Genomic DNA, 9619 nt, shown 5'->3' with positions numbered 1-9619 from the left:
ACAATTGGACATCCATATAACAAAGAAAAAGAACTTCAATCCATACTTTGCATCATATACTGTAATGATTAACTCAAAATGGAGTTAATAACTGTAAGCTCTAGAAGAAAATAAAACTCCAAGAAGAAAATATAGGAGAAGACTTTTTTGTTTTTGGTGAGGAAGCTTGGCCCTGAGCTAACATCTGTTGCCAGTCTTCCTCTTTTTGCTTGAGGAAGATCGTCCCTGAGCTAACATCTGTGCCAGTCTTCCTCTACTTTGTAAGTGGGACACCGCCACAACATGGCTTGATGAGCAGTGTGTAGGTCCATGCCCAGGATCTGAACCTGCGAACCCCGGGCCGCCAAAGCAGAGTGCATGACCAGGCCAGCCCTGGAGAAAATATTTTTTTGACTTTGAACTAGGCAAAGATTTCTTACATACAATACAAAAAACTAATATCCATAAAAGAGAAAAAAGATAAATTATATTTCATTAAAATTTTACAGCTTCTGCTCTGAAAAAGAGACTGTTAAGAAAATGAAAAGACAAGACATAGACTGAAGAAAATATTTGCAAAACACAAATATGATAAAGGACTTGCGTCTGGAATATATAGAGAACTCTCAAAACTCAATAATCAGCAAATAATAACCTCATATAAAAAATGGGCAAAAGATTTGAACAGTCACTTCACCAAAAAAGATATTAGGATAGCAAATAAGCACACAAATAGATACTCAACATCATAGTCACTAGGGAAATGCAAATTAAATCTACAATGAAATACCATTACACACTGAGTTAAAATTTTAAAAGACTAACCAGACCAAGTGTTGGGGAGGATGTGAAGGAAATGGAACTACCATACACTGCTGGTGGGAATGTAAAACGGTACAACCACTTTGGAAAACAGCTTGACGATTTCTTAAAAAGTTAAACATACATCTACCATATGATCCATCCATTTCACTCCTAGATATTTACCTAAGAGAAAAGAAAGCATATGAGAGGGGCCGGCCCCGTGGCTTAGCGGTTAAGTGCACGAGCTCCGCTGCTGGCGGCCCGGGGTTCGGATCCCAGGTGTGCTCCGACGCACCGCTTGTCAGGCCATGCTGAGGCCGCGTCCCATGTACAGCAACTAGAAGGATGTGAAACTATGATGTACAACTACCTACTGGGGTGTTGGGGGAAAATAAATAAAAATTATAAAAAAAAAAAAAGAAAGAAAGCATATGAGAAAGAAACCATATATTCATACAAAGATTTGTACACAAATGTTTACAGCAGCTTTTTTTATGAAAGCTAAAAACTAGAAACAAACCAAATGTCTACAAACAGATGAATGGATTAAAAAAACTGGGATACAACCACCCAATGGAATACTACTCAGCAATAAAAAGGAATAACTATTGATACAAGCTTAAAGGAGCCAGACCAAAAAAAAAGAGTATGACATGATCCCATTTATATAAAACTCTAGAAAAATGCAAACTAATCTTTAGTGGCATAAAGCAGCAGATCAGTGTTTGCCTGGTGATGAGGGGGTGGGTGTAGGAAGGGACAAGAAGGAAGGATTGCAAAGGGGCACAAAGGAACTTTTGACGGTGATGGATGTGTTCACTATCTTGACTGTGGTAATAGTATCACAGATGTATACAAATGTCAAAACTTATCAAATTGCATACTTTAAATTTTACTCTATGTAAATTATATCTCAATTTTAGAAAGAGAATTCATCATAATCTGTGATCCAAGGATCAGTGTTTTAGTTGTCTACTGATACATAACAACCTCCCCTAAAACTTAATGGGCTTAAAAAATTACCACTTAATTTGCTCATAAATTTATGGATCAGAATCTGGTCAGGGCTCAAGTGGGTGGTTCTTTTGTTCCAGGAGCCATTGGTTGGGGTCATTCACTCAGCTACCTTCAGCTGGTGGTTGGGATGAGCTGGAAGATCTAAGGCTTTACTCACATGTTGACATCTCAGTGCTCCTTCACATGGACTATATCTCTCCACGTGGCAATCTTGGGCTTCCTCACAGCATGGTGGTCAGACTTTGTACATGGTGTTTGGCTTCCAAGAGAGTGTTCCAAAAAATGAAGGTAGAAGCTGCAGACTTCTTAAGGTGCAGCCTCAGAATTTACACAGCATCACTTCTGCTGCATTCTATTGGTCAAAGCAAGTCACAGGACAACTCAGATTTCAGAGGAAGTAAAACATACTCTATCTCTTGATGGGGAATTTGCAGCCATTTTAACTCATCACAATCAGGAAGCCACTGTAACTGTTGCATTTTGCCTCTTTATACCCATAAATCTAGTCACAGGTCACTGGAATATTGATCTAGAAAAGCCCAACATCTCCTTGACCATGCTTGCCAGCAGTAACAGCCAAAGCACTAGGAAGATGGTTTCTGATATTCAGATCTCATGCCAGCACATCTAATCGGTAGAACCTAAATTCAAATCCAGAACTCTATCTGCAAAGGAGCCTGGGTAATCTAGCTGCTAATCTTCTGGTTTGGGTACAGCAGAAGCGGAGTGCCTGACCTACTACGTCCATCATAGCAGGGACTGAATGGGGTCAAAGGCATCAACTGTTCTATTTTGCTCCTTAGTGTGGTCCAACAGGTATGGACCAGGCCTGTGAGCCAGGAGGCGGATGGAGGGCCACTCCCTGCTGTCCACTCCCCGAGGTCTGGATACAACCCTAGGAGAAGGCACTCCTATTGGATGTTTATCTGTATCCCAGCTGGGGCTCTAGGGTTATTGATAAAGGACTGACAGATGAGGTCCGGACTCTGGTGACAGGTGACAGCTATAAAAGGAATAACTATTCAGTCGGGATTTCTAAAAGAACAAAAAGCCAACCCCAGTATTCTTATCTTCCCCTGTGAAGGTCCACTGACAAAAGCGTGGCCCTGGCGTTGGCCCAGGCTGAAGCCAAGCCCCCTGGGAAGTGTGGCTGATCTGGTCCCCATCACTCCTTTCCCAGAATGGGGGCCACAGGAATCCTGTTCTCTGCAGGCCTCAGAAATTATAAGGTTGCCTCCATTCAACAGATGAGTCCAGAGCAGCTCTGAGCTCCCACAGTGCACATTCGGATGCCAGGTCCCCAGACCGTCCCCCAGGGACCCCTGCAATAGCCACTGCCAGTGCCGGGCCCTACGCAGGTCACTCCTTGTCCCAGCCCTGTCTTCCTCCATCAGAGCAGTGAGGGGGCTGGAATGGTTGACGTCTCTGCCCTGGCAGCCCGGATGCTCTGAGCCAGTGAGAGTGGGAGGCAGCTCTTCTGTTCTCCTGTCAGCATTCATTTGAGAAGCCCGCACTCCAGCCTCTGCCTCTTATCTCTTCAGAAGCTGATATACTTGCAGACAAGAGGCAGCTTTTGTCAGTCGCTGCCAGTTCTGAGCGTTTTCTGGCCCAAAGCATTAACTTCCAGTGAAAAAACCAATTTCCCTACAAAGTCTTCTCAATTCTCTTGTCAGGTCTGGCACCTTTGTTCGTCCGCTTCTCTTGGGAGTGGGCAGGTGGGTGTGCGGGCAGGCAGTTTGCCAGCCAGGGTCACAGGGACTTGTATCACTGTATGGATGCAGGGATGAGGGAAGTAGCCCCAGGCAGAGTCCTCCTCAGGTGCCTGTGGAGTTGTGTACTTCCTTCCTTCATTACCCCAACATTCTTGTCGAATATTAGAGAAGGATTTTGGAATTCCAAGGCTTTTCTCTTAGCGATGGGGAAACTGAAAGTCAACCAGAGGCCCGGAGGCATCTGGCAGTTAGTCTGCACAGCACTAGGGAATCGTTTGAAGCTGTGGACCCCACATCCAGTCCTCTTTCTGGATGTTTTCTGCATCCGTGACATGTTTATTTTTAGGAAGCTGTAGATGCCCGGAGGGACAGGAGCTGGGGAGGCTCGGAGGCTTCCTAAGTGTGGAGCAAGGACTCATTCACTAGCTCCCTCCCCTCTTCTCTACCGCCGCAGCAGCAGCAGCATCACAGCATCGGACAGGAAACGTCTGACCAAAAAAAACAAAACAAAACAGAACAAAAAAAACAATCTTTCATTTCAAAGTCCACGACCCCTGTTTCTGGGCAACCAGAGCCTCTAGTTCAAGCTCATGTATAGAGCAGTGGAAATTGAATACCTGAAGTCCAGGGACCCTTCCAGCTCTTTGGGGCTCAGAATAGCGGGTCTGACCACCATCTCTTTGAGAACCACCCATACCTCTTGTTTCTCTTCCACTCACACACCCACACACTCACACATCCCTGAAGGAAGTACCACTTCCATTTACAAAGGCAAACGTCTTCTTTTTCATTTTCAAAATTTTGCTTTATTTATATTTTAATTTACTTTCAGGCAAATTCATCCTTTTTGTTACAGTTCTATGAGTCTTGACCAATGCAGAGTCATGTAACCACCACCACGGTCAACATACAGAACAGTTCCATCACCCTAAAAAGTTCTCTCCTTCATGCTGCCCCTCGGTGTCAACCCCACACCTCCCTCCACCCAACCCCTGGCCACCACTGGTCTCCTTCCTGTTCCTTTAATTTTGCCTTCTCTGGATGTCACATAAAGGGAATCATACAGTATATGCAATCTTTTGAAACTGGCTTCATTCTCCTAACATAACACATTTGAGATTCGTCCATGTTGTGTTTATCAATAAAAATGCTTCTTAAAGATATAAAAATAAAGCCTGGTGGAAACTCAGTGCCCAACCACAATGCCCATCTTGCGGGGGTCTCCAGCTTTGAGCATGGCTCATCAGCTCCTCTATAACCAGCATCATCCTCCCCACCAACCTCAATCTCATTCCTGCCCCTGACCTGCTTGCTCGTCACAACACACAGCCTGCTCAGAGCCCGGAATTCCCAGCCCTCCCTTTGGCACCTACCTACTTCTGATCCTCGTTCATGTGACCACACTGGGGGCTCCAGAGTCCTCATGGGGCTGCTTGGCCTTAATCCATGAGAGAAAAACTCAAAGGCCTGCAGGGCCATGCAGGTAATGTTAATAAGCATAATACAACAAGAAATGGTGGGAACCAAAGAGAACTGGAGAGTGCGTGTCCCAGCTAAAGACTTTCACAATATCGTAAACTATTTGCCACACTCTACCTGCTACCCCCAAAAAAACCACATCCGTGGGCTGCATTTGGGTGCTGGGACTCTGATTTGCAACCTCTGAATCTCACATACTGAACATCTTCCTCACCTCCACCATTGCATTAATAGGAACTATGACAGGACATAGGGCGGCCACCACATCTTTATGAAGGTGGCAGAACTTGGAGTGACTATGTGTCCTCTGTGGAATGCGATGGAACGTGGAGAAGCAGGTTGCCCTATGTGGATGTGGGATACGTCTATGTACAGGTAAAGCTGTCAGAAAGGCCAGCTGAGTGGAAGTGATAATGCCCAGGAGACCCCACTCAAGCGACAGCAGTCTGGTGCTTCCTGCTCTACAAAACCCAAACCCAGGAAGGTTCTTCAGTGTACAGAATCAATCTTTGGCTCTTTCCTTATACCTGCCATATGATATCCACCGAAAACAACACACTCCCCGACATAGACCACCAAGGGTTGAGGGATGCTGTGGCGAGCTGCCCAGCATCCCTCTTAGGATCGAGGTACTGTTTCTCCAGCTGCCAGGAGTGTGGCTACTGATAGCTCCCAGCTGTGCCCCTTTCCAGGCATTGCCCTTGCCTCAAGAGAGCGGCCCCATGCAAAGTTATGGCCCCTTGTGGGAGCAGCCCACCACCAATAACAGGTTGAAGTGGAGGTAGAAAAGCTTGCTCACTCTCTTCTGGCCTTAATTTGGGACAACTTCGAGGGTTCCTCTAGCTCCAGAGCTTCCTGTGGGCTTGGCTGAGGCTATGGTTGCAATTACATTGGAGATCAAGTTCTCCCTCTGCCCAGCCCTGCTTCCCTCATATCCTTACTGATGCTGTTCCCGAGTGCACTCCCTAGAAACCTCCTGTGCGCAAATCTCCATCTCAGAGTCTGTTTCTAGGGAACTCAACCGAAGGCAAAGGGTGAACAGGCTTTAGTTAGTAAGACCGTCAAGTTCAGTCTGTAAAATATTTATTCCACTTCTCAAACACTTTTCCAGATGTTATTTCATTTGATCCTCTCAACAACTCAATGAGGTGGACATATAGTTATTCCATTTTATATATGAGTAAAGTGAGGTCCAGAAAGGTTATATGTCTGATCCAAGATCACATGGACAATAGTGATGAATCTGGTCTAAGCTTTCGACCCTCCAGGCCCTGCTCTCTCGGTCACTACAATGGCCAGAGCTGGTGGGTGAGGGATGGCATTTCATAAGGAGGAGACGGGATAGCTGGAAGCAGGAGCAGCCTTCTACGTACAGTTGTGCTTCACGTGATCTTGTGGCATGATGTCAATTTCTAGTCATCAAAGATTTATGTCTATTTTCTCTCAACTCTCCAGTAGATGGCAGTCAAGTGTCTTGAGGAAGGGGCGGCCTTTGCTCGTCTACAGACCAGCATCATTTGGGCTGGTAGGGAGCAGCAGAGGCAAGGGCAGGGGGTGTGTGTCTGACCAGGGCTGAGGGTATGTGTAGGAGACAGCAGATCCAACCTGGTAAGGGACCCTCAGAGAAGAGGGTTAGCCTGCCTATCATCTAGATATAAAGGGGGGATTAGGTCACCATCCCCTTTGGAAACAGGTCATGTCCTTGCCCTTGACCATGAATACATTTCTTTTTCTCTGCCCCTCCTAAGATAGAGTCTCGGCTGCTCAAGCAAAGACTCTCCTGAGGAGAACGCAGACAACCCACAAGGGTAACATCTGATGACTACTTAACATTATCTGGCATAGAAACTGAAAGGGAGGACTTTCTTCAAAATAGAGTGGATTGAAAACATCTCTTGAAATTTCACCAAAATGACAGTGAAATAATTTTTTAAAATTATTTTTTAATAATAATTTTAATAAACCCTACAAGGACAAAAAGTATGGAAGAGGAAGCAACGGCAGATGTGACAACAACTTTTGGGAAGTTTGAGCGGTTAAGTGACTCAGCAGAGCAGGGAAGGCTGAATTCAAAGTGCCTGCAGAGGGAGGGGTGCCTAGAGAAAGCAAAGGACGCCCTCCTCCTCAAGACCCTGGAAAGTTTCTGGGACTCAAGCATAGGTACCTTCGAAAGAGGGGAGAGGGCGTGGGTAGAAACAGGAGGGCTGGTAAACAGGTGTATATTAGGAGCACCTGGGCTTCCAGATCCCTCCCCACCCAATCCAATCTGGCTGCAATTACAGATAATCTGGTCTCATTTGTCTACACAAAGAGTGAGAAAGAAGCATGAAGGTGTGAGCTCTATGGTTCATTGTCATCAGGGCCAATGCTTGCAAATCTCCTGGCTTTACCTTCATGGGTGGCTTCGTCAGCTCCAAGCACCCTGCCCTCACTCAAGGCAGGAAGAAGGGGAAAAGGGAAGAGAGCCCATCCAGCTGCTCCTGTCCTCTTTTATCAGGAAAGTAAATGCTTTCCTAGAAACCACCCCTTCCCCAGCAAAGCTTTGCTGATGACTCGTGGGCATTATCGAGTCACGCAGCCAGCACTGGGTACAAGGAAAACGGGAGAGACAAATTACTTAGCCTATACAGCCTTCATAGGAGAGATAGGCAAGGAGAAAGAGGGTTGGGAATGATTGTGGAGCGAGCAGAGCTCCTTGACAGGTGGGCTTTACAGTGGGGGTGCTTGGGTGGGTGCCTAAGAACTATCAAAGGTCTTATCTCTTGGGCTGGTCATGTTCTCAACTCAAGACTTTGCCAGAGTTTTGGCACCTAGCGGAGACAGGGAATCAAGGGTCTCCCTATATCCCCATACTTTGAGTAAGGCGCCTCACTCCTGCCTCTATTGTGCCAGACACCCCCTCCCAGAGGCAGAGGCAGTTGGCTGGATGGGGGACCAGCCTCTGGCTGGGTGGGGGCCGGGGGGAGTGCGGGGTGTCTCTGGGTCGACAAGCCTTTATGTGAGCTTTCCACCAGGCTTCTTGTTTTCAGCCCCAGCCTGCACCTCTGCCATCTAAGATGCCCAGTCCTGAGCATCTGTGGGTTCTGAGCCCCGAATCAGCTTGCTTCTTCACCTGTCCCCACCTCAGGCATTAGCAGAGTGAAGAAAACAGAAACACAAGCCAGTTACTAATCTTCCATCCACTTACCATCTTCAGTCCTACCTACCATCCATCTCTAGGTGAATGGATAAATAAAGTTCAGTGGATGCATAACACAGAATACCCTGCAGCTATCAGAAGCAAAGAACTAGCTGCCTACACCACAACGTGGATAGAACTCAAAAGCAGAGTGTTAGGGAGAAGCATGAGAAAAAGAATGAAAGTTAGAACAATACCCATTTATATAAATGAAAAGCACATACACACAAATGGCCAATAAACCATGAAAAAGTGCTCAATTTCATTAGTCATCAGGGAAATGCCAATTAAAACCACAATGCGAAACCTCTGTACACCCACTCAAGTGGCTAAAATGAAAAAGATAAAAATACCAAATGCTGGAGGATGCAGATGAACCAGAATTCTCACACATTCGCTGCTGGTGGAGAGTATATTGGTAGAACCACTTTGGAAAACTGTTTGGCAGCGTCTACCAAAAGTGAACACGCTGTCTCCCATGACCCTGCAATTCCACTCCCAGGTATGTACCTGGCAGAAATGCACACCTGTGTTCACCAAAATTCATGTACATAGAATGTGCATACTATTCACAGTAACCCCAACTAGAAACTACCAAACACCCATCAGCAGTAGAATGGATAAATAAATCGTGGCATATTCACACAATGGAATTCTACACAGCAATGAAAACAAACTATAGCTACAAACAGCAATATGGATGAATCTTGCAAACCTACAGCTGATCAAAAGGATCCAGACACAAGAGATTGTACTCTATGATTCCATTTAAATAAGTATCAAAACCAGGCAAAACTAACATCAGGAATTCGATGTGAGTATAATAGTTAACCCTGGGGGAGAAGCAGTGGTAACAAGAAGAGGGCATGGAGGGGACTTCTGGGGTGCTGGTGATATTTGGTTTCTTGACCTGCATGCTGGTTACAGGGATGTGTTCGACTAGCCACAACCCTTGAGCTGAACACGAGGGTTTGTGCCCTTTTCCATATGTAGGTTATAGTTCAATAGAAGTGAAATATAAAAAGAAAAGCCTGGGGCAGTAAAAACAGAAAACACATAGGCACAAACAACAATATGGCTACATATTTTGCAAGGATGTGCACATATTTAGAGACTGGCTGTAGCTATTACAGAGGGCACCTGTGTGGGGAGGGAAATGACAGTGAGGTAGTGGAAGGAGGGAAGAAATAAAAGAAAGTAAGACAAGAGAGGAGTCTTGTGTGGATGACGACAATGTGCTTAACCCAACTCTGAACCTGAGGTAGGGGGAAGGATGGATTAGGAAACACTAGTTTGAAAAAACGTTGATTGTTCTCTGACAGCACGTTGCTGCTTTAATTAAACGCGGTCTGGCAAAGAGAAGAGAGTCGCCCAGATCTTGGCAAGGGCTCCTTGGAGGAGGTGCCCCGTCTCAGGCCCGCTGCCCTTTCCTGCCCTCTGCAGCCTCTCT

Source organism: Ceratotherium simum, chromosome 5 (genome assembly GCF_057802395.1).
Source record: "Ceratotherium simum simum isolate JZ-2026a chromosome 5, ASM5780239v1, whole genome shotgun sequence".
NCBI classification, from domain to species: domain Eukaryota; kingdom Metazoa; phylum Chordata; class Mammalia; order Perissodactyla; family Rhinocerotidae; genus Ceratotherium; species Ceratotherium simum.
The sequence above is the reverse complement of the archived record's forward strand: the minus strand, read 5'-3'. Positions refer to the sequence as shown.